General features: G+C 40.4%; 1 long non-coding RNA gene across 7 annotated transcripts in view; it reads right to left on the bottom strand.

Moving 5' to 3' along the window:
- The window catches only part of LOC106015446 (uncharacterized), a 225,780-nt gene that overhangs the window by 196,309 nt on the left and 4,033 nt on the right, over window positions 1–25,438 (bottom strand). The gene's annotated exons all lie outside the window — the stretch shown is intronic.

A 25,438-nucleotide genomic window follows, 5' to 3' on the forward strand; every position in this document is an offset into this window, starting at 1 on the left:
AACAAATGGTAACAGCAACAAAGTAGTGTAGGCAGATCAGGGAAGCAGCAATGTAAAAACACTGCAGGGTTGTCAGTTCTGGCACAAACTGGTCCTTTTAAAAATTAATAAAATACAAAGGCAAAGATGAAAGGCTAAAGCTAAAAGAAAGATTTGTGGTACACTGACTAATAGGAATGGGTTCACTTAAAGGATGTTATCACATACGACCAGTGACATTTCAGGACAATGCGCGTTATGAGAAGAAGCACAGACAGTCACGGTCCATTTTCACCAGGAAAGATGACACAGATGTGACAAATGGAGGTTTTTCAAACAACTGACTATTGTTAGAAAGTTATTTTTCACACTAGTAAAGGGCAAAATTTGCAATAAAAAAGGCAATGCTGTTTGTGCCATTAGACATATTCATAGGTCCACACAACGGAAGTGAGATTCAGCACCAAAACTGAAGTTACAAAGTAGGAATCAAAACTTTAAAATGACAATATAACAAGAGATGTGCAAAGCTACTGTACAGCCCAGGAAAATAAATATTTATGTGTACAACTGAAAGACTCTACAATAACATAGCTTACCAAAGGCTCTGCTGGGTTCTTCAAGCAATGAAAAAATTTAGCCAGTTCTAGTTGTCTTTGTTAAGTATAACCTCTCACTTAAGGAAGATGTAATTCTGAGAGCTCCTATGAGGAAGATGAGATAATTTCAACTGCTTGTTCTAGCCATATCACATGGTTATTTGGTTGTTCATTTTTTAAATGTGTTTATTTAAATGAAAAGAAAACAGCAGAGGGGCTGTAAAAAGCAGACAGGTGGGATTAAGATACCAGTAAATATTAAAAAGCACATTGCTAGTCCTAAAATATCTTACGGTATTATAATAAAACTGTAACATCCTTCCCTTACACCATTAATTCTTTTTCACCTTAACCTGCTTACTTTATTTTGTACTGAAGCTATCATATGAAAGTGCTTTGAGTGCTTTTCTCTGATTGCACTGGCAGAGAAATATGAACCATTACCTATCATTACCTTTATTTCAAACCTGTCACTTCTTCCTCTTTGTAGCCAACAAGCTGCAAGAAGGGGAAAAAATGCAGTCTCTATCAAAGAATAAAGCCACCCATACAAAAATAAGCTGAAAGGAATGTGGAACAAAGGAGGAGGGAGGGTGAAGAAAGGGAAGGAAGTCTTGATAAATCTGCTCTCTCTGTGCAAAGGACATTCTACTCGCCTGCTATCAAAAATCTTTCTAAAACACAATGCATGCTGGAGAGCTGGCTTCTGCCTGTAAGTCTTTCTCCTGCCACGCCTTGTACTTAAAATACCTCTGTCATTCCACAAATATTATGCAAATAAAAATAATATTGATACCACTGACTCTTGCATGGAAAAAATGTATATAAATGGAGCTTGAGAGCATGAGAGAAGATGCACTTCCCTCAAAGCTGTGTCTACCTTTTATAAGGTGCTTTTCAGTAAATCCTTCATGAGCCACACAATGAGCTGTGAGCAATTAATGGTAATTAAATGGCCACTCTAACCATAATACTGCAGTGACACATTAATGACCTCAAAACGTACTTGGATTTGGAACTTTTTTCCTCCCCCCGGGTGCATGCCAGGCTGCCTTACCTCCGTAAAGCTGCGGCATGCTCCAGCTGCTACTGCACACGCACGGAATGTCATTCCCGCCTGCAGTAGCACGCACCGTTCACCAAACGCTGAAGGAAAGCAACCATTTTACAAGAGCGCTGCAGATACAGCTCAGAGACTAAACCATGCCAGTAAGCTTTGGTTTGCCTGCTTGAGACACCCAGAGAATCCATATGCAATTGCAAACTGATGGTGTACTGACAGGTAAGCCATCATGAAGACAGCAGAAACATGTTCCAGAAGCTTATCACACTCTCTGACCTGGGTTAGTGGCAAGGCTGCCTTGTAACAACTCAAGAAATAATCATCAGTAAAGAGTTGATTTGCCCGCAGCCTAACACCATGGAGCTAATGCCAGGACTACGGTATCCCCTCGTCTCTCAGAAAGTACTTTATTAGGAGGCAAAGGAATACCAGAAGATCAGTCACCCCTGTACTCCAGAAGTATCATGGCAGTCACTGGAAAAAAACAGAGAAAGTAGTGTAATGAGCTGGCAAACAAACAGCTGCATTTGCAGTCACTTCTAATTTTGCCATTAAACCTCTACAGACTCAACTGCAAATGCTCATCTCACGTATTATTTTCATCTTAGCAAAGGAATGTAAGATAAAGAAATCCAACATAACGAACTTAATGAAATCCAGAGGGACAAAATGACATAGGCAAGTATCTTTTGAAAGCAAATGCCTCTGGAAAATACTAGATATTCAATCAAACTTAATTAATTGACAACAAATGCTCAAGTTCAGTAGAGTGTCTGACAACTTCTATCTCCAAAGGTATCCAAAAAAAAAAAAAAGATGAAAACATCTAGGATATGTTTTTAAGAATGAAGCCAGAGCATCTGCTGTGGCAGGCATTTCATCGGGCAGCTGGAGAAAACTGAAGGGCTGGCTGAAGGAATTTATCAGAGAACATGAACAGACGGAAAACTTATGGGACTTAACAAGAAAGAGGACGTGCAGACGGTGGCAGAACAGAGACAGTGATCACTGAGCCCAGATGACACCCTAAAGGCCATTTAATGTCACAGAACGGGTTCAGATTCAGAAGCAGATTTCCCATCTTGTTTTGAAAATATTTATAACCGTGATTTATAGCCCACGTATATGCTCCTCCTGGGTTGTGAGTTGCTAATACCTCAAACAGCAAAACCTCATCTGTAAACCTACAGTCATCTTCAAGGTTGCTTTTTCCTTGTGGAACCGCTTCTTCCCTTCTTTTTTTTTTTTTTTTTTTTTTACTGCACTGGAATATTCAATGCAAGACTCAAGTCAGTTTAGATTTAGACTTTGGTGAGGTTAGGGACAGATAAAGAAATTCCCACTGTTTTCCCAAGACCTAGTTAATTGCAGAGTCAAGAATGCTAGGATGTGGGCAGATTTCTCTTTGTGATCAAGTAAAGCTCAAAGAAAAGCTGTTCTAAGATCACAGATGGTGCACGAAAGCCCGAAAAATAAAGTAGTAGCTTAAAGCAGAGAAAAGTTATGATGACGGTAGTATATATTGCTTGGAGCTAATACACAGCTTGTCACAGCCCCTAAAAATCACAGGTTAGCAAGTATTAAAGCTAGAATGTAATAATGACATTGTGTATTCCAGCCAAAACAGAACTCGCATTTGAATTTTATTTCCATTTCAATACATGAATACGTGCACTGAAGGCTACAGACTGTATATTGACTACAAAAGACACGGCTAAGTTCAGATACTCCAAAATAAGTCTATTTCAGTGCTTGGATCCTTGGATCCAAAAGCAATCAGTGAGAGTCACAAAAAAAAAACAAAAAAACAACACACACACCTACTCAAAGGTACAAAGGAAAACACTTGGGGGCTGGAGAAATGGGAAGAAAATGGAGAAAGAATAGAGTGAGAAAACCAATCCCAAAAGCAGAAAGAGGTCTGCTAATTGCACATTAATGACAAGCTTGTTGTTTGTTTATATTATGCTTTGATACATGTGAAATACTCTTCATATACAGCTGTAATGAAACACATCCTGCTTCAAAAAAATGAAAAAAAAAAGAAATATTCAGTTTCCACAGAGAAAGGTGAAAACATAGCAAACGTATCAAGGTATTGTTTGCTGGATTATATACAGACAGAATATATCAGTCATCTTATTACTGCCATTAGTTCATTTGAATTACAATTGTGCCCATAGTCCAGGGGCTGATTACCACAGATTCCATCAGTGCTTTAGATTCTGAATCCTCTGAAGCAGCAAGCAGCATACACAGGAGGGACGGGAGAATATTAAAGCATACTCTTTCAAAGGGAGTGTCTGCTTTTCCCACCAGCCATCTATCTAGACAAAACAAACAAACAAAAAAAAAAACTATCTAGTATAAGACTTAGATCTATCATCTATTCATAAATGCTTCCCTTTAAAGAACATATGGGGGAGTAAGAACTGACTCAAATTCTAATGAGGACCTACCAAATAGGCTTGCACTGTCATCGTGCATGGTCATGAAACTGAAACATCTGATAAACATTTATCTAATGTGCTGAGATTAAAGAAGAGCATGAGACTAACCAGCACTTGAGGAATATGCTTTCCAGAAGAGCTCTATTTCATGGGGTTCCACTAAGTGGCCCATCTGCAGCTGCAACATGCACTTGTACTTCCTCTTGGCATCTGCAAAATGTAATAGCTAATGCCTGCTGACAGGTAGCAATCAATTTGACTAGTTGGTTCTGGCACTTCGGCTCATGCAGAAGCAGAGATGTTAAAATGCTGCCCTGCAAGTGAAAGCCCAAAATAGGATGGGATGCAAATTAATTGCACGATTGTTTCCTTTTGTGCATGACTTTTCAAAAGCATGTGCTAAGTCTTTCCAACAATTTGACTTACTTGAAGATGAGGTTGTAGAAAAGTTCCTAGTGAGACCAGGCAGCACAAATTACAGGCATGTGATTTTTCTCTGCTACACCCATGATTTTACAGCTGGAATGCTATGCGAGTCAAAAAAAATATCAGACAGAATTAAATTTTCTTCTGCAGCCTCTGTTCTTCAGGTTTGCACAGAAACATCTTTTGGATGCAAAAGAAAGCCATGGCCATAAATATTGTCCCTGTCATTGTATGTGTAAACCACAGTGCCTGCACAACTCAAGCCATGCTGTTATGTGCTGTATGAATCAAGACAAAGCACCCTTCATCTGGAGAGAGGGATATGTCCTCTGCACCACAAAGCACTACCACAACTGAAATAATATACAGGAAGGAAAAAAAAATATAAAGGAAAAATACAAGGAAATATGGGGATAATATTGGGCAGTATGAAGAAGAATGGTCTCAGCATAAGACAGCTGCTTACCTAATGGTAAACTTTTGTAGTCACAGACTTTTTAGAAGGGCTTTGAATGAAGACTGTTTGCAGACCAGGGCCTGCACATAATATAAATCATAGCATGAAAAAGAAGCATTAAAAGGTTAAGTGGGTTACAGTGATTGGCAACTGGAGGTAGGAATAAACAGTAAAATATTGCAGGAGATGCAGGAAGTGTGAGAGAGTAAAGAGCCTTCAAAACAAGAGACAAACATCTTGAACTTCATGAGACAGTAGATGCAACTAGTTGATGGAGTCAGGAAAAAAGTGACAGTGGTCACACAGAAAGTCAGACTCTAACAGACAGACTGCCAAATTTTGGCTGAGCAGGGAATCTGGTAATCACCCCATGGAAAACACAAGAGCCTCACCAAGCCAAGCCAAAAGACTATAGGCAATGCCCACTGCTTGTAAACTTTTCTAAACAGGTTAGTAAAGAAAACCAAAGGGAAAAGCCCCAGTGTCACTTGCCAGCTCCTACATCTGAGATCTCTTACCCAGGCTTTATGCCAACAAAGTTTTTGGTGGATTGATTCCTCTATTTAAAATAAATAAATCTATGCCTACCCTACAGGACCTCACTATTAAATTTACTACCATCAGTCATTGCTTCTCTCATTTCTTCTAGAAAACTGCAAGGTTGAATGGAAATGCCAAAAGCAGCTTGAGATCTTTTCATCCACATAAAACCAGACAACCGCTGTGACCTTTTTCTCCTCAACTTCTAAGATGCTCACCTGTGGAGTGCTGCAAAGTCCACTCCTTTCCCAGACCCTGATGAGAAACTGTGTTAAATACTTGTGGAAAATTCTTTTATGTTAATGGTTAGTGACATCGTAACAACTTACAGCCTTTACCAACCTGCAAACAACTTCAATCTTTTTGACAGACTGTTTTCAATTCCTCTAAATGAGTGATGAAATTCATCACATGGATGAATAGAAGAGATACTGGTACAAGACAAGAATAATGAATACACTTAGCTTCTTTAAAGGTTCCCAAATTACCGAGTACATCAATTGTCAGATAATTAAAATCTCTCAGGCAATTTCATGGACTTTGCATTACAAGCCCAACAGAACTGAGTAATGGGTAATAAAGACATCCAAAAAGTGCCTTTTTTTTTTCCCCCTTAGTCTTCACAGGTGGGCTTTGCACCCAGATCTCTGCATGTTTGAAGATGAGGTTGTAGCAAAGTTCCTAATGAGACCAGTAAGAAGTGTGGTCAGCAATGGAGTAGCAACAGGTTATGACTACTTCCAGAGGCTGGATGTTTTCAAATCCACAAGACCAAAAAGAGCCTGAAGCCCGCAAGGGGCTTAAAGTTTCAGCCAATCCAACGGCAAAGTCACTACCATCATTTGTATTTATCACCATACATTTATGGTGTTCAGGTCACTGATGCCTAGAAAATAGGTGTGCTACATCAGTCTTTAAGAAAATAAGGAGAATAAGGAGGACCTTCTCACCTGAAACCCTGAAAATTGTGGAGCTCATTGTTTCAGAATCCATTTCCAAACACACACAAAAGAAGAAGGGAGAAGCCAGCACTGGAATTAAGGGTAAATCATGCTTAACAAAATTGCCTTCTATGATCAAATGACTAGCTAAATGGAAAAGGGGAGAATGGTGGGTGTAACCTGCAGAGATGCTAGTAAGGTTTCTGGAAGCTGAAGAACCGCAGGCTGGAAGAGCAGCTAGGCAGGCTGAAAGCAGGTTGCACAGCTGTGCTCAAAGAACACTGACTGTCCAGTGGCTGCCAGTCAGAAATGAGCAACATATGCCAGGAATTCACACTGGGGACTCTACTGCTCAATAGTAGTAAAGCCATAACAATAAGATTCCAGAATAATGCAAAGGTTTGCACCTGAGATAGAATAAATCCATGCACCAATACACACTGGGAGGCAGACGGGCAAGTTTCAACCGTGTTGAAAAGAACATGACGCATAGACACCGATCTGAACATGAGCAGCAAGTGTTTGCTTGTAATGAGCAAGGCAAACTATGTACCCAATTGTATTTGGAGAAGCATGGCCAGCAAATCAAGGGGAGTTATCCTTCTACTGAGTGCTGGTGAAGCTTCAGGAATCTGTGCCCAGTTTCAGGTGGATAAGAAATATCTGAAAACATCCAGAGAAGAGTCACCAAGATGGCCAAAGGCATGGAGAACATGATTTGCAAGGAGCAAACAAGGAAGTCACACTTATCTAGCTCAATGAAAAGGCGAAGTGGTGCTAGAAAGGATACAAAGATAAGAGAGCCACGTTCTTTGTGGTTGTAGCAGATGATATAACAAGCAGTGATGACCACAATTTGCAACTTCAAGGGTTCCAACAGGACAATATGAAAAGCACATTGCTAATTTATGTCTTAGAGCTGCCTAATTTATGCCAGAGGGTCAACACAGTCACAGAATCATAGAATATCCCAAGTTGGAAGGGACCCATAAGGATCATGAAGTCCAACCGCATTCCTCAGGCTATCCTCTATGCCCAACGTGCAGACAGACAATGCCACCAACTTTCTTGTCAACACCAAACTTTGTCCTGCAGAATCTAAACAACCAAGTAAAATATCTCTATCTGAAATACCAAGAAATTAACAAAAAAAAAATACATTATAAACTCCATCAGCATAAGGCCTGCACTGGTTTACACCAAAAACTTTGTGTAGGTGATGACAGGTAACAGGAGTAGAGATTGAAGCAGAGATCACGTTTCCCTTTCTAGATACGTAACATTCTGTGAAGATGCCACAAAAAGGACTTTGCAAGCCTGAGCTGTCATTTTGTAGTGTTTCAAAGTCATATTCTTCATCCTGTGCTTGCTTCTAGCCCAGATTCCTAAGTTTGCCATTTAAAGAAGAAAAAAAAAAAAAAATCCAAGATCCTGTATTTGTAGATACTCCGTATGCTTGCAGTAAAACTGTCAACATCTAAACTCTCATGTAAACAGGTACATATTTTAGCTCTTTCTCCCATTGGCATAATTATTAAGACTAGGGCAGGCAACAGATTTTTTTATTTTTTTAAAGGCTCCAGTTATATCAATGGTAAGTTTGAATAGATTTTTAGTCTGCTGTAGTAAGGCAGTAAAATATAATAGCCTCTTAACTGACACATTGTTATCAGTCTTATTATGGCTTTCTTCAAGCCTGTCAGTGGATTATGGTAATTTTTTTAGTCACGGATCTAATCAAAGTAGAAGACTGAGCTACTGACAGCTCAGGAGAAATATAACTGCTTACATACTGTCATGAAATTCTAACAGAGGCAGAAACTTCAGCTGCTTTCTCCCCCCCAACTCTCCTCCTAGTAAAACAAAGCAACTTCGGGAACAACAGGTTTCTTTTCTACATCAAACAAAGAAACAAAGTTCAGTGCTTTCCCTCAAATTAATACAGCATTCAGAACAAGGAACTTTGTTCTTCGAGGCAGCTGGTGCAGTGAAAAGTTTGCAGGTTTACTAGTATTGCCTATGGCAATTTTGAAACGGACTAGAAACTACTGTAAACAAATCTTAAAATCTACCTGTCCCAAACCCTTCCTCTGCTTATTTCTGATTTGGTCCATGAAACCATTACTCTGCGTAACACAAAGCCCTAATTAAGGTTTAAATACTCCCAACTCGTTACAGCAAGAAGAAAGCTGCATTTACTTTATTCTCCAAGCACCAAGGAAGAGCTTTGTGCAGAAATTATACAGTGGCTTAGAATGAGAAAAGCCAGGGCTGTAATTCCATGCTGGGTGTGCAGGGGATATGAGCAGTCCTACGTGACGCTCAGAGGAGAGGGTCACACTGCAGTCCTTGGATTATATCATACCTGGGGAGGTTTTACATTTTCCTCACACTTTGTGGGTCTCTTCCAAAGTTCGAAGTCTTACAGACCATAAACCTTGCGCATTTCATAAGCAGTAGTTCCAGGGCAACTGTCACTGAACTTGTGATGGGAAGACACTAAGAACTGTGAAAGCTTCATTTATACACAGAGCTAAAGCACGGACAGAGCACTGCATTAAAACCATTCACAACAGCTCTCCTCTAAGACTGAGGAAGCAGAGAAGCTTCCACTGTCCGTTCTGTTCCTGGCTATCCTGCATGCCAGCTTGACAGCTGCAGTGGTGGTCAACGATCCAATGCATCCATTACAAACTACTCTATAACCAGTAACTTACTTCACATAGCTACTGAAAAACAAGATGATACTAGTGCTTAGACAAGGCTGATGTGAACTCCAAACACAAACCTAGAAGTGAAAGAATTGACTGAAGAATGCAAGTCTGAAATCCCACCTACCAGTCTAGCTACTGAACAATGAATTTAATGAGTTGCATAAAAGGAAAAGAACGACAACAACAAAAACCCAACTCACACCCATCGCTCCCATCACTTTCCCCACCAAAAAAAGCACCACCTGAGTCAAGAGAGCAGACTGCTGGTTGCATATCTCACTAGCATTTGTCACTGATAATACAAGAGAAAATGAGAACAAAGCAAACAGCAGTTGAAAGTAACACACTCTGCTGCTCTAGACAAGAACAACAAATTCTTGCTGTGATAGGAGTGTTGCCACAGCTGTGACTTCACTCATACGCCCTCTGAGTATAAAAATAAGTTAACGTCTTGAAGCCTGGTCTGATGGCAAGTGACACTCCTTCAATAAAATAATTTATTTTGTGCTTAGGAACGTGTGGAACATCAGAACACAGAGGCACAGGAACCAAGCTCTATAAAAGCATCTCTAAAAAGGAACCTACTATGCACACAGCGAAGGTAGCCTTTCTTGAGCATACCAGTCTCAGACTGAAAAGAGGACTTTTTTACTTGAATACTTGCAAGTCTTCTGCTTCTCCTTCCTGCAGCTGTTTTTATTCTACAGGAACTACAGACTGCTAAAAAAGCTTGTGCACTTGAGCTGAAGATTGCCAAGCTAAACTTGACGTAAAATGCAGACAGATCTGAAGCTAGGTGTTGCCCAATACCATATCTGCATTATCAGCAATGTTACAAATCACACCCAAAGAACTTTTTATAAAGAAAGGCAAAACATTTAAAAAATCCAAACTTGTTTTCTATTGCGTGCCAAATGAGAAAAGTTTCATTTTTCCCAAAATCTATTTAAATTCCTGGCTAGTTGAATAGCCATTGTATTATCAGTCAAGTGCAATAATAAGAACTCCACAGAGCTACCATGAGTCATAGCATTGGATCCAAAGCCTATTGATGTAAAGGTGAAATATTATCTTCTCATTTACTTTATATGATTTTGGTTCAAGCCTATAGCAAAAGACATGAAATGAAGCAAAACTGCTTGAAACGAGCTAAAACATTTATTAAGATTAAAGACAAATTACTATATGATACAGAATCTTCAATGCTGACTGCTTACCATTATGGGATTTAATGCATTTTCCATAGTTTCTATTCTACAATGAACTGAGGTTATCTGCAATAGAGATTCCAACAAGACGTTTCACCCTGATTTTTCAAATTCCTATTTTTAACCAGTTTTTCTTAGTCTTCAGCAGCATCCAACCTTTTTAACAGCACACTAATTTCAGTAACTAATGAATCAAGCTTTACCACAAACAACCACAAGCACATAACTTGAGGGTAGAAAGGAAAGGGAACTGGAAATATTATTCCAATAAATGATACGTAGTTAGGTTTTGCAGCTGAATGAAAGGCACTGCAAATAGCGCAATGGGGCTGGAATTACATAGATGAACAAGTATCTTCTACTAAAATCTGTCCTTTTATAGGTCTTCATTTATGTTTTTCATGTCTCTGTTTATGTTATGACCTAACACATATTTATCCCATTTGCATACGTTGAGACATATATCAGGCCAAAAAGATTACTTCAAACCTGCAGAATGATATTTAGAGGAAAAATTGTAAGCAGTATTAGCATTTAGCTAATTATTATCACACAAACTTTTACCTAAGCATTATTACTACCTGCTAAGAGCAGAAGGAAAGAAAGGACAACTTAAAACTTCTACAAACATGAAGGTACACTCCTTGTTTTGAATTTAGATGTGCTCTGCTTAGTAATCACTCATCACTGAACTGCTTCATTCAGTAACCAAGTTCTAACTGACCAGCACTATAAAACATGAATGGTAACTAGCCCTAATGAAAGTACCTTACAAGTACAATGTCCAGTAAGAGATTAAAAGGCTCTGGGCAAATATCATGTGAGCTTTTTGTGCATGCGTGTTTTCTGTAAATAAAAAATGGTCAAAACTGGAAGAAATGTCTTTAAACAAATGATGAATATTGATAGGAGCTTTAACACATAAAATCCCGTTTCATTAACATTTGATAGTAATACATTTATGTTACTGATACTACAAAGTAGTAAGTGCACGCTAGTGACAGGTGTGAAATCAATAGAAGGAGGTATTGCTCTTCCAAACGAAAGCCATGCCAAATGCCAAAACTACAAGATAGTGAGATCTGGGATGACCAGGAATGTTGTAGGCACGTACCACACTAACACACGCTGTGTGCAAGCTCTGACTGGGCCACAGAGTGCTCATATCTCAACGCTCCTGCTCAGCCTGGCACTTCAGCACATTCTTTTCACATGGACAACTGTACAATGGGATGCCAGCTTGACTGGCAAGGAAGTACTGCCACTGCACAGCAGTGAAGTAAAATTTACAGCGTTAAAAGTCTGCTTTCCCACTGAGGTTTTACCTGCCATCCTAGTGGTAGGTTTCCTACAAGGGCACCTGCTAATTTAAGGTCCTGGGAGGTTCAGCTGATGGCATAGCATATGCCTCTTGGTGATATTTCTCACCATCACAACACAAATACTGACTGCAAAACTCTGCTGTCCCCTTTAATAATAACTGCCAGGGTAAGATTTCTTTCAAATCTTCTGGAGTAAAGTAGTACTTTTTTTTTTCCCTTTTACTCTGCTACCACCCTATGATGTCCTGCTTGTAAAACTGGCAAAGAACAAGCAATTAGTTTTTGCCTGTTGTGGCCCAGTGAGTGAATTGAAGCTAACTGAAGGAGCTGAGTGGTGAAAGGTATACAAATTAAATATGGATTCCCTTACATCAACTTTGAGTGATGCCTTCAGGGAATCCTGGATGTATTCTTACAGGATTAAGGATTTTTTGTTTTTAGTTGAAGACCATGGATTGGTCATAATCAAAGGTCACAAAATAAGGACATGACATAAGGGAGTTCTTCTTTCCACAATTTCCCCTGTACAGTGCACCTAAAATAACAACATCATCGCATGCTACTTAGTGGAATTGAATCAATTATATCAGATTGTGTTCAAATACATGAAGCCCAATAACGAGCATTTGGTTAATTGTTCGCCCTTTTCAGGAAACGCAGTCTTGTGGGAAATTGACAATCAAAATAAAACACGATGTTATAGCCTGTGGGAAGCACTTCTGCTCCAAAAGCAATGACAAGTATCATCATCTTTCCTTGTGGAGGAATCCCCCACCAACACAGGCTACTGCTGATCAGCAGGCACAAGCAGAATAAACCACCTGTATGCCACACAACAGATTCCTGAACAATACCACTCTCACAGACCCAGAAGGATCAGGCCACAGATGGTGCTTTAAAAATCATCTCCGAGGCAATTTACTGCATCTCACCTCACCTTTATTGTTGCAATTACAAGACAGTATAAGCAAATTAGTCACCAAAATTTCACAACAGCTATAGTTCTTTTTCATGAAATCCACAGGATCACAAAAATTGCAGTAAATATTATTAAGCCACATCATAGTCTCAGGATCTCGCATCACCGTCTCCTCTTTGCAGATCACCTGTGTGGTGAAGAATGTCACACATCTTGGTCTCTGTGGAGGCCTTGAAATAACAGCTTTTTAGAGACCAGGGATGCTGATGGAGATGCCTAAGTTAATTAGAAAGAAGAAAGCCTTTTAAGTTCTCATCAGTTCCCACACTCCTGTGATAACTGGCACAACTTTAGACCTTCCTCCTTAATTCTTGTTATTTTATTTGACTGTTTAAGGGGACTGAAGATTTGCTCTTCTTTCTCTTCCTAAAGTTGATGCTCAGAACAAAGTCCGTGTTATGAGCAGGTAGGAAGTCATTTTCTTTCCATCTAGATGACTACTAGACTGTGCTATGAAGATACCACAGGAACTTTGGACTGAGGTGGTCTGATAACCTACTTACTATATCAGTTCAGTTGCCCAAGCCACAGGGACAGAGCTCACCTTCGTGCACATACTCCAGTCCATAAGAGTACCCTTCCCTGATCATTTCCATCTTTTTGATGTTTTCCATGCAAAGGATTGATTCTCCTTAAAACCAGCTTTTTACAAACACGCATATTCTAATGTTCAAATGTACATTCTGATTTCAATGCTGTAAGGGATCATTATCCCTTAAAGGGGATGTCGTTGTGGGAGTCTATTACAGACCGCCTGGCCAGGACGATAGCGCCGATAACTTATTCTTTACAGAACTAAGAGAGGCCTCGAGATTAACTCCCCTTGTCCTTATGGGGGACTTCAACTTGCCAGACGTTAACTGGGAGTGCCACACGGCTGACACGAGCAAGTCCAGGAGGTTCATGAAGCACCTAGATGATAACTTTTTGGTGCAGGTGCTAACGGAGCCAACTAGGAAAGGTGCCCTCCTAGACCTGTTGCTAGAAAACAGAGAGGGTCTGGTGGGAGATGTGGTGATTGGTGGCCGCCTCGGTCATAGCGACCATGAAGTGGTTGAGTTCAAAATTTACGGTGACAGAAGGAAAAGTGCCACCAAAACCTCATCCCTAGATATGGGGAAGGCGGACTTCAGGCTGCTCGGGGAACTAGTCAGCAAGGTCCCCTGGGAAGCTGCTCTTGAAGGCCTTGATGTCCACCAGTGCTGGTCACTCTTTAAGCGATGCCTCCTAGAAGCACAAGATCAGGCGATTCCTAAATATCGCAAGTCAGGCAGGCGGGGCAGGAGGCCGGCGTGGCTGACCAGGAACATTCTAATGGAGATTAGGCGGAAACAGAGAGTGTTTCGCTACTGGAAGGAGGGCCGGGTGACATGGAAAGAATACAGGGATGCTGCTCGTGTCTGTAGGAAGAAAATTCGTGTGGCTAAAGCACACCTAGAGTTGAAGCTGGCTGTGTCTGTGAGAGAAAATAAAAAGGGTTTTTTTAGATATGTGAATGGAAAAAGGAGAACTAAAGAATACATAGGGCCGCTCCTTGACAGGGAAGGTCTTCTCACAGACGATGACATAGGCAAAGCAGAGACGCTTAACGCCTTCTTTGCCTCTGTCTTCAATGCCGATGATGGGCTTCGGGACCCAGGGTGCCCCGAGCTGGAGGACCGGGACGGTGGGGATGACAAACTCCCGACCGTCCCTGAACGTGTGCGGGATCTGCTACTCCACCTGGATCCCTACAAGTCCATGGGTCCGGATGGGATTCATCCCCGGGTGCTGAAGGAGCTGGCGGACGTCATCGCGGAACCTCTCTCAATTATTTTTCAACGATCCTGGGAGTCTGGAGAGGTCCCGGTAGACTGGAAGCTGGCAAATGTTGTGCCGATTTTCAAGAAGGGTCAGAAAGAAGACCCTAGCAATTACAGGCCTGTCAGTCTCACGTCAGTGCCTGGTAAAATCATGGAGAAGATGGTTCTCGAACGTATTGAGGCGCACCTGGGGGACAAAGCAGTCATTGGTCCCAGCCAGCATGGGTTTGTGAAGGGTAGGTCCTGCCTAACTAACCTGATTTCCTTTTATGATAAGATCACCCGTATGGTGGACCAAGGGAAACCAGCTGATGTGATTTTTTTGGACTTCAGCAAGGCTTTTGACACGGTTTCCCATAGGATCCTACTGGACAAAATGTCCAGCATACAGCTAAATAAAAACATCATACGATGGGTGAGCAATTGGCTAACGGGCAGGGCCCAAAGGGTTATGGTAAATGGGGCTGCGTCAGGCTGGCGGGCGGTCACCAGTGGGGTCCCTCAAGGCTCCATTTTAGGGCCGGTACTTTTCAATATTTTTATAAACGATCTGGATGTAGGAATAGAAGGCATTTTGAGCAAGTTTGCTGATGACACCAAACTTGGAGGAGTTGTGGACTCAAATGAGGGTGGAAAGGCCTTGCAGAGGGATCTGGATAGGTTGGAGAGCTGGGCGATCGCCAACCGCATGAAGTTCAATAAGAGCAAGTGCCGGGTCCTGCACCTGGGACGGGGAAACCCTGGCTGCACGTACAGACTGGGCGATGAGACGCTGGAGAGCAGCCTAGAAGAGAGGGATCTGGGGGTCGTGGTAGACAGCAAGTTGAATATGAGCCAGCAGTGTGCCCTGGCAGCCAGGAGGGCCAACCGTGTCCTGGGGTGCATCAAGCACGGCATCGCTAGTAGGTCGAGGGAGGTGATTGTCCCGCTCTACTCTGCGCTGGTGCGGCCTCACCTCGAGTACTGTGTGCAGTTCTGGGCACCACAGTATAAAAAGGACATGAAACTGTTGGAGAGTGTCCAGAGGAGGGCTACGAAGATGGTGAAAGGCCTGGAGGGGAAGACGTACGAGGAACGGCTGAGGGCACTGGGCCTGTTCAGCCTGGAGAAGAGGAGGCTGAGGGGAGACCTCATCGCAGTCTACAACTTCCTCGTAAGGGGGTGTCGAGAGGCAGGAGACCTTTTCTCCATTAACACCAGCGACAGGACCCGCGGGAATGGGGTTAAGCTGAGGCAGGGGAAGTTTAGGCTGGACATCAGGAAGGGGTTCTTCACAGAGAGAGTGGTTGCACACTGGAACAGGCTCCCCAGGGAAGTGGTCACTGCACCGAGCCTGACTGAATTTAAGAAGAGATTGGACTGTGCACTTAGTCACATGGTCTGAACTTGGGTAGACCTGTGCGGTGTCAAGAGTTGGACTTGATGATCCTTAAGGGTCCCTTCCAACTCAGGATATTCTATGATTCTATGATTCTATGATTATGAAAATTAAATGACAGAAAAGTTAACTTAAAAAAAGTCCCTGAATCCTATAGATTTCTGAAGTTTTAACAGAATTTTAGAACTGACAGGATAAGCCATCGCTCCAGAGGTGATCATCACCTTTGACTGCAACACCATTGTACGTTTGCAAAAGTACATTTTCAACACAAGTCTCCTCTTCCAACTCATTCAGCGGGGGTAAAAAGAAAAAACCCTGCTAAAAAAAAAATCTTGATGTGCAACTGATAAGTCAAATGGGCTACAATGGCATTACATTCCAAAAAAACCCCTGGAGAAGACTGACTCACCACCTCATTTTTTCAATTACCATCATTAAAAAGTTTTCTGTATTGCAATCATTTTCTCTTACAGGGAAGGAACTAAATTTTTTTCTCTCAAGCAGAACAATTAATGTGTTTAAGAAAATCTATGTAACTCCTAGTAGTAACTGGAAAGCGTTAGAATCACAAGCTCATGGGCTCTGACAGGAGTAATTACCTGGTCAAGCACACAATGGAGAACACCTCGCCTAGTATCATCAGTTCTGCTGGTTCCATAGGATCACGAACACGAATTAAACAGATTTTGTTTCCTTGTTTTAGTACCATACGAAGAGAAAATCAATTGTACAATTTGTATGCATAAACAAATACAAGCTGACAGACGAAAGTGGCATAACTAGCCAGCACAGCTAAGCTATGCATCCACATCTGGGCACCACATTTCAGCAAAAACAGACCACTTGGAGGCAGTTCAGGGAAGAGCAATGATCAGAGATCTAAAAAAATATCAGATAATAGGAAAGACAAAAAGGACTATTTGGCTTTAAAGATCTCTTTTTAGTCTCAGTCACAGAAAAAAAAAAAAAAGAGACACATGTTAGAACTCACGTTAGATAACAGAGGTTTTTCATTAGTAAAGGCAGTGGAGGTCCTTGAGGCTAGACCAACACCTGTCAGAAATGCCAGTGTAGTTCATCCTGTTTCAAAACACTGGCACAGACAACTTCTTGTGATCCAAGAATAATTCCTGATTCTTTGCATACCCTCTTTCTTTTCAAACTGTTTTGTAGCATCTAACCCATTCTAGTCTGCTTCCGCTTTCTGGCCTAGGATAGCCCAAGCAGTCATTCAGTTGTTGTAAGCAGAACTGCCAGCTCTGAGGACAGAAGAAACAATAGACAGGAAAACTGTTCGTTAAAGAAAAGAAAAAATACCCGAACTTCTACGAAGTAAGTATTTTAAAGTAAAGTATTCTAAAGTAGTAATTTAGGGAGTGTGATCCACTGTAAGATTTCCTGAGAGCTGGTAAATTCTTGAGAATTTTCTTGTTAAATCAAAGCTAAGCATTACTGTAGCTGAGAAGCAATACATCAAAGCTGTACAGCTTTTTGTGCTTCCCTGCTCTCTTCCAAAAATTTTTAAAAGCTATGTGAATTCTAGACAGACATATATATCTTCTTGCACCTGACACATACATGCACATACTAATTATGCTTAGGAACCAAAATGAGGAAAATTAAGTTCAAAAATGACAATGCAACAACACTGTAATATCTGCCTGCTTATAATATGTCTGTGTTCACTTGTCAACTAATCACAGCATGCTAAAATAACTTGTCTTTTCAGAAATGTTTAACTATCTTCATCCCTTACACACGATTTAGTAACAATTGCAATATTTATTTGCGGAAGGAGGAGGTGATAAAAGGGAGCTAATGAAAAGCATTATTAATGGGTAATACAGCACCATTAATAAGCACAAAGCAAATGGGGCAAGTACATTAGTAATAAAGAATAGGATTATTTGAAGCATTGCACACTGGTCTCTGGCTCTTTTCATCTGTATAAAAGTAGTTATTGTACCACTCTATTGTTTAACCTCTTAACTTCATTATGTTATTTATCTTTAAGAAGAACCAGCAACCACCAGGATGGCTACAGGCTCCAGTAGGTATGAATGTAATGAAATTTGATGCAACTATACAGGACAAACTCAATCAGTTAATCAATATTATAGTTAGGTTAGTACTTATGTTATTTAGGAAAAAAATTATCTTGCAATAGGCTTTTACTGCTTTGTTTAATGTTCTAAGATTTGTGTGTCCTGATGACTGAGTAGTCCTCATTAAGGTGAAATCCTATCGGACTAGTTGCACCACTGAGAAACTCCCCAGTGTGGCACAGACACAGCTATTAGCCTCTGGAACTTCATCTGTTCTTGTGAAGGACAGAGTTAGACAACATATGAACAAGGAATAGTAATTTACATCTCAGAGTCACCGAATTCAAAGGATGAGCATGCCATTGGTTTCGCACAGCTATGCCAAGGCAAAGAGCAAGCAAATAGCTTGTTCCACTGCAGGAACGAGTTATACAAGCAGCATACATAGAAGCCCAGGCAGAACAGCAAAACCATGATGGTGCCTCAGCCAGCTCTTCTCACAGCCCAGCACATCCAAACACATTTAGACTCTTCTGTGGCTTGTGCTAATACACCAAAGCACAGACACCTGCCTCATTCTCTGCTGCACAAGAGGTGGTGTTTACTTCTGGTATAGGGGTGGATAGAACAGTAGATAGAGCAAATGTTGTCTGCCCTTAGTTTAGTCCATTTGGGGACCATATCTAGACTGGGTCAGACTTAGAGGCCACCTCCCTCTTATGGATTAGAGGAAGAACAGGCAGAACATTTACTTTTGACATCCTAAGGAATTTTCTGAAAGGCCCACGTATACACACATTTCAATAAATCACATTCCCCTGTGACTCCACTTGCCCTTTCCCCCCGTTACAACCTAGTTGAATTAGTTACCATCCACTGTTGGGCTAGTCCTGATTTGTCCTAGTATGTAAATTATGCTCCTGCCTCATTTAAATACCCTAGAGAGCATTTTTTCCCGTATTTAAATCATTGTACCACATATTACATGGACAATGAATCCAGCCTGGAGTGCTTGCCTACACTAATGCATATAACTAATGAAATGAAGATTAATTAGTGAAATACTAGTGCAGTGATATAAGATACGAAGCACTCTGAGTATATTAACGCCTAATGACATACTTAAGAAATATTTGAATAAACTCTGAAACTGAAAGCTTCAGAGCTTGAATCTAGACATGCAAAGAAACACGCAATCGCCAGTATGTGATACACAGCTGAGTTGTTACATTGGCAATAAGCACTGTGCCAAATCCACACCACAATTCTCTCAGCTACCACTAATTACAGGCAGAAAATGCAGCCACTCCTGTACTTTGCTGACATAGACGGCTGTTGAAAAGCAGTTTGATTTTTAATATGACTTAAAAGAACATCAGGTTGGTTTTAAATTACGTTTTGATGTAACTTAAGTTGAACTTCACCAGATTTTCTGGTCATTCATTGCCAACACCTGTTGGACACCAAATACTTTTTTTTAATATTGAGCTTTTTTAAAAAATATTTTTATTTTAAAACTGAGCTTTCTTTTAATAATTCTGTCAAAAACTGCACCACCTCTTCAGCTCCCACAGCAACTTGGACACAGCCTGCTTAAGACTGCACTATCTGAATTTATTTTTCTACCTGGAAAATCCTCAAGGTCTAACATTTGTAGCACCTCTCTCCCCAAATACATTTATTCTGCATCCTGAATGCTATTGTCACTGAAATTCAGACCACAAGGAGTTCGTTGCTGTTTTTCCTGTCCTCAGAACGGAGCTTAGGGAAGCTTTCTTGCTTCAGTTAAGGATAATTATACCCAAACTGGTATTTGTTTGTATTAAGAGTCAGGAGTTATCACATTATCTGCACCAAAACAGGGGTCAGAGGCATACCCTGGACACTGAGCTTTTTATAGTTATTTTCTCATATACAGAAGCAAGCCATGATGCAAGAGGGAACAATACGAACTTGAACCCAGACCTACTGTAACTGTGCTAGGAAAAAAAAAAAAATGTAGAAACAATGCTGTACAATCTGGATGGAAGATTTATATTACTGTTATCCTCTACATAATTCCCAGAGTTGGATACCAAAGCCAATATATAAAGTGATTTTCAGCTCTTTTATAAAATTAATCTCAGAGAAATATCCCAGCATACAAATACTGAGTTTTCTTCTTATTATTATTATTTATTCACTGAGTGGATAGATAAATCACATCAGGTGAGCCACGTTTAGGAAGCCAAGGTCAATGGTACTGAAATAGCACTCTGTGTGATGAACATAAAGTCAAGAAAAGCCTTACATTAGAGAGGTTTTTGTGGCCTCCTTAGCCACTCAGTAAGTTATAACAGAGAGTCTCCTCCAGACTGCAGAGCTTCTGAGAAAGGTGAGCTAACAGAGTTGGGGAAATACAATCTCTGCTGCTTACACACTTCCTCGGCGGCACTGACAAAACTGGTGATGAAGCTGCTGGACTCCCCTGCCACTCCTAGAAATCAAATACATGTTCAAAATTTCCAGTTGTCTTTCCCAACATGCTCTCCTATGGCCTGGCCTGCCCCCTTCTCTCACTTGAGTGACTTCATGCGATGCAGGGAAAGCCAGGCTTTTCTGCGTTCAAACAGGTGTCAACATGAGAGTTGCAGAACAGATATGGAATTAATCCCAACTATGTGTGGGGGATGATACAGCCCGACATCTAGATCCCTGTGTGAAACCTGTTGTCTGAGATCCATTTATAGCTTAAGTTTCAAAACAGACAAAGGAATTTAGAGAATTCAAGTACTGAAGTCTCGACTGTAAACAGCCATGTAGGTACCCAGTCTGTGAGCACACACACACATTGAGTGGGAAGTGAGAGGGTGGCACTCAGGGTCTCTCTCAAGGTAGTAATGCAAGAAATAAAAAGTCCAGAAACATTAGTCCAGGTTTGCTGCCATGTCCGTGCTTTTCTCCCCCTCACAGGGATTTGGAACAGCAACCTACAAACTCCTGTGTCAGCAGCAAGGAACCATAAAGGTTCAGTTATGCTTTGGCCTGGTCCATTACCACTGGAGACCTTTCCGTGCAAGTGAAAAAACAGGACAGATGACTAAGGGGAAGCACTAACTACCAGCACTATCATACATCTTGTTGAATTCACCTCACTAATACCAGGGCAGATCATGTAAATTACCTGCCTGGGGCCTAATAAATTTGGTCCCCTGAGTTTTCAGCCTGGTATAATCACTAGCTTGATTAATTGCATGGCAGTTCCCTAATCCTGCACTGCTCACTCAGAGGATAAGCACTGGATACTTAATTTATATTTATTTTTTTTAAAGCTTCTAGAGGCCAAAGTCTATCTTTAATGCATATAATTAGTTCCCTCCTAAAAACCAACCACCTGATTGATTGTGGCAGGTTACAGGTAGCCTTGAACCTTTTGAATAATCACAGCATGCTCTTGTCTTGGTTTATTTCCACTTCCATCAACAGCAGTGAATCAACAATTTCCATTATCAACTGAAAATACCAGGTGCCATCCTGCAGTCTCAAAGATAGGACACTCCATAATTATTTACTTTAACATTTCTTCAAAGTTAGTAGTTCTGTCTTTTCTAATTCTACCACACATTTTGGTATTTGACATTCCATTTAAAGTCACAGCTTTGGGAGTCTGGGGACTTCATGAGAAAGCAAACCCCTAAAATTTGATTTCGTATTGTTAATTAAAGTGAATTTAAAGAAAAAAATGAGAATATGACTCTCAATGGCTTCAAAAAGACTGAATAGAAGCCAAGCAATTAAGAAATTAGCACTTACTGCTACTAAAAATGAACCCACAAAAAAACCCACACAACACACAAAAAAACACCATGGCCATCCTGATTTAAGCCAGTCTTGTGATCTGGAGTTGGGTTCTCAAACTCTCAAAATGAAGAGCTGCCCTTTAAATGAATTCATATTGCATGGATTTGGATCAGTTCTTGGGTGCACAGTAGAAATTCACATCTAAGTGAATACAGCCTCTTTGTGAAGAGAAGCAATGAATGAATAGCTTAATTGGACACTTGCAAAATTAACTTGTCAAAAGTAATTACTCTATACAAGATCCAACTGGAAATGTTTTATATCAACCACAATTTCAAACTGTATTTAAGCTATTCCTTGGCCTTTGAAGATACTTTTGCAATGTTCTGTTTACTTACTATGCTACTATCATGCATTTTCAGATCTCTGAAGTACATTTTGGAAAAAGAAACAAAAATTCATTTTTTGTTCAGTCCAGAAGAGGTTAGCAGATAGACTGCCTGTATTTTCCCAATAAAGTTTTCTCCTTTTTCCTTCTCAAGTTAGAGTAAAATCTTCCTGACTAAACATATGGCTTTGTTTAATTTAAAAATCCATTTCCTATTTTATACAAAGGAAGCAAGCAACTATTAAAACCTGGAAACATTCAGTGATTGAGAAAGATCAAGTAAATATGATCACAAACTAGGGAAGCAAGGCTGTAATTACAAGACATCAGAATTCACATGGTAACTAACATGGAAGGCAGATTACCCCCTTTACATCGAGGGAATACGGTACTTTGCATTATCTAGCACAATGTACATAAATAGTATGTCCAGCCCTGCATATCTCAGAGCACATCTTGTTGTGCTGCTCCTGTCCTTTGTGGCTGGCAATCAATGAAGATTGGCATCAAAAAACAACACATGAACAAATTGACAAATTAAAACAAAATATTTTTTCCCCAGTTAATGCTTAATTGGGTATTTCAGAACATGGTAAGAAGACAAGAGACATGCTTTGGGGATGCAGATTCCAAGAAGAGGTTAAATCTCTCCTCCCTGGGACCTAGAAGGAGCAGTAAATTTTGCATGACTCATATAGTGGTAATAAACTGCTCCCCAAATTAGACACTTCCTGTCTAGTACCATGAGATTGAAGATCATAAATGGAAAAAGAATCTCCTGATACATATGTGCATTTCTTTCATCCATGGAAAAGTCAGTTTGAATATACAACATGTATCTCACTGAATCTCCACCTCAGTAGCAGAGGAAGCAGCAATCCAAAGTGTGCTGCTGAGGCCAGATACATCACATAGCCTTCCAATACATGGTTACTACTGCACTCCTGGCCTCCTCCTGTACATTCAACACAACACATTAATTGTCTAGTGACACGGAATATCACTTCTCCTCACAGTGCTACTGCCCTGATGGAATCACTTGAGTTGCTTTAATGTGTACAGTAGCAGAAAAAGAAGAGATCAAAGGTATCGTTAGAACAAAAGCCAGCAATGCATGCACATGCTATTACAGCTGCTAAGGCCACTGCTGCGAGCACTGGAAGGAGGAAAAAAGGAAATACTATTTCGGACTACTTTATAGACAGAAAGCCATGCTACCATCCTATAAATGCCAATACTTTGAGAAGAAGGGCACATGGTGAAGCTGGAAAGGCTGGTCTCTAAAGTACCTTCGGCAAAGACATTACCTCAATTGTCTAACACATGTGAACTCTTCTGGGTTTGCTTTCACAGAAGTTTTGGGATCAATCCCAAACACTTTACTCATTGCAAACTCTTGCTGAATTCCCTTAGAGTTTTGTTTTAACAAGGCCTATAGAAACAGCCTTCTGACACAGTCGGGCTATACTGCGCTGCTGCTGGTTTGTACTGAACTCCTTGCACACACTGCTATACTGGACAAGGCAAGAAGGAAATACAAACTTTAAAGATTATCCAATTTATTAAAGCTTAATGAGCCATTGCTGCAATATGTGCAAAGCACACAGCATCTCTTCCATTCTGGCTTCAGACTGCAATTTACTAATCAGTTTCTGAAGCTAAAGCACCTCAGTCCCACAGCAGTTACTGACTGATAGGTTAATAAAAGTTTCTACAGAGAGAATTTCACTTCTGTAATTGGAAGTTTAAGGGCAAATCTGAGATTACTTGGGGGGAAGATGACAACAGCAGCACTTAATTCTTTACCGTACCTTTAAAACAACAGTAAAAGAAGCATTCTATTACCCATATATTTTATACAGATATATTGCTTTAATACGGCTGTTGGACACAAGACTGAAAAATTATTCATACTATTTCTAAAGAATAAACTGAAAGACAGGCCCACTTTAACACAATCCGTATAAAACACTATCTCAAGAGTATTCATTGTAGGCCAAATTATCCCACTGGCATCCAGGTCCCTAGTTCAAAATGAAATTAAAAAAAAAGATTCTGGTAGAATATTGTCCCCATCTTTTGATCAGTCTGCAGCCTGTGTGAAATAGATCTGGCACTGGTGGGCAGCGGTTCAAACCAGTCAGCAGGAACTGATGGTGCCCCAGGGACAGAACAAACAACACAGGATTAAATATTTGATATAACTTTGGTGGCAGTCCTTTCTGTTAGGACACTAGATATACAAGTAACAGAATGGGAAGCAAGTTTGAGCTGCTCCTGTGTGTTCTGGCCTCTTTTGTACCCAAAGAGACTCATTTCTCTGTGTCATCACAATGTGACACTGATTGCAAGCTCTCAATTAGTGCCTGTGAATAAGACTATCTGTATCAGGTCCATGAAGAAATCATGACCTGGATTAATAAGCAATCAGCCTTTGAGTCTTGGGAATAGAAGATGGAAAAAAAAAAAAAAGGTTGGGCTGGGGGATGTCTCTCCACTTAATCTGCTGCGTAGTGGTACTTCATTTCTTCTCAGTTTCACTCATCACTTCAGTATGGAACACTGGAAGTTTGTACAGGGATAAATATTATTCAAATAGTGAAATGGATGAATAATTTCAAGGAAGGACCCTGGCATTCGCTTTTCACTCATGAGAAGAAGAAACGCTTACATTTTTCTATTTCGGTATCAGAAAAGTTATCGAGCACAAAGGTATGGCTTAAATACAGTACAGATGGAAAAAATAATGATGAAAAGTAATCAACATCCTTGTCACTTACCAAGAAAGCAGAAGATAAATGTGATTGTTTCAAATGCTACAGGGTTTGTGTAGAACTCATGGCAACAACGCAACCATAGAAGGAAAAATTTATTTACGTCGGAGTGTAAAGACATTTTGTCTTGCAGGATGAGGGCTTTCAGCCTGGGTTCTTTGAGCCCACTTGGGTGATGCATGACAACACATAGCCTTAAACAGCTGAAGGCAAGGTGTAGGAATATAGAACATCTTGAAAATAAGTGAATAAACCACTCCTTGAAAATCAACTCTAAACAAGCAAAACTTGTCTGTGTTATTGCATGGAAACAAGATGAGCCAAGGGCTGCCTCATGTGAAGACATGGAACTTTATTCAAAGCTTTTAAGCATCTACCTGCAGTATTTTCCCTCTTTTCCCTTCATGCACAGTACTGCACTAAAAACACAGAAGAAATTAAGCAAAGTTCTATCTGGAAAACAGTTTTAATTCACATCCTTATTGCTTCACACAATAAAAGCCGTTCTTACCACTAACAACACCAAAGGCAGTCACTCAAAGCACTGTGCTAAGGCTGTAGAATATAATTTTATTCTAAAATATATTCAA

Source organism: Anas platyrhynchos, chromosome 4 (assembly GCF_047663525.1).
Source record: "Anas platyrhynchos isolate ZD024472 breed Pekin duck chromosome 4, IASCAAS_PekinDuck_T2T, whole genome shotgun sequence".
Taxonomy (NCBI): domain Eukaryota; kingdom Metazoa; phylum Chordata; class Aves; order Anseriformes; family Anatidae; genus Anas; species Anas platyrhynchos.